Here is a 1,444-nt window from a genome sequence, read left to right on the forward strand (position 1 = left end):
GTGTGTGTGTGTGTGTGGAAAGCCGAGGGGAGGGGTGGAGTGACTAATCATACACAGGGAGGGATCAGACTAGAGGTCAGGGGTCAGAGGTCCAGCCTCTCTCAGTCTTAAAGAAGGGTCCAAAACAATCTCCCTTGTTTCCTCATCCAGTTTCTACTTCACCGTGCGTGTTTGTGTTCACAGTTTGAGGCTTCAGCGTCTGCTAGAGGCCAGTTGCTGGCGAAACTCGCCACCCAGAGGGCCAAAACTCTCTGTCGAGCGTCAGGCGTACAGCCTAAGTGGGGATGACGCAAGGCTCTGCAATAAAACCGGAGCGTAAGTCAAGTTAATGGCAGAGCGGTGCTGCACGCTGACAGCCGTGGCAGCTGGTATTACATAATCCTGTACATTGACACAGATCTTACGTTGCATGCTGCTGTTCAGACTTGTATTGTGCGTCAATTACATGGGTACCATGGCTTTCATTAAGGCATTGTGCACCATCCATCCATCCATACAGACTCCCTTTGTGTTAGTTATTCCCTTCAGCCTGTGCACACCCATCTCCATACGCACAAGTCTGACACCATCCAGTGCCTATTATCACCACCTCTCCCAAATCTATACAAGAACTCTTAAGTGGCTAATTGCAATGATAATACAAAATATCTCCAGCAAACATTAAAAGGTATAAATAAATATGCGCTCAATAACAGCAGCAATAATAAATACATAAAAAGGATGTGAAAAAACACTTATTAATGTCTAACAAAGGGTTTGCAGAGCTGATAGATTGTGCTAGTCTAAGCGGCTCTGCCAGAGAAGGTAGGTGGTGGGCAGATACACTCATCAGCAGAAAGGCATCCTGCCAGCACAGCAGCAGCCGAGGCCGTGGGCCTGATCAGCTGGTTAACATCTTCCCGAAATGACTTCACTTACCAAGAAAAGACATCCCACCATGTTGCATTTATTACCTCTCCTGCACTCTGATTCACACTAATGCAGTACAGATGCATTACAACCACTGAGTGTATAACCAAAATGATTGTCATATATCATAATCAAGAACCATAGTTCTTATGAAAAACATACACATAGCATCCTACTTATTTAATAGTTAATGATACTATGAACTTGTATTAACTGGATTGAGGTTCACGGACTGCCGCCATCTTGGTTGTTACTGCGGCTAGCAAATTCAAATTTGGACAAAGACGGCAGAGCCTGGGAAAAAAAGAACTAACACTAACCTTGCAAATGCTACATTACATCCTCTGTGATCATTGCAAAGTTACAGATTGCAGCTTTAAAAGCAACAGTAACACAGCATCACAGTGTTCCCGTTCACTATGGCTGCATCTGTTCAAAGCCCCCAGAGTCCAAGCTCAGCATTATCTGTTGCAGCGGAGGCCAAAGGCGCCATTAGGCATCCTTCCCACTCTGTGCTACACACACACTCACTCTC

The sequence above is a fragment of the Morone saxatilis genome, unplaced genomic scaffold (assembly GCF_004916995.1).
Source record: "Morone saxatilis isolate NCDOM2014 unplaced genomic scaffold, NCSU_SB_2.0 Contig12, whole genome shotgun sequence".
NCBI lineage: Eukaryota > Metazoa > Chordata > Actinopteri > Moronidae > Morone > Morone saxatilis.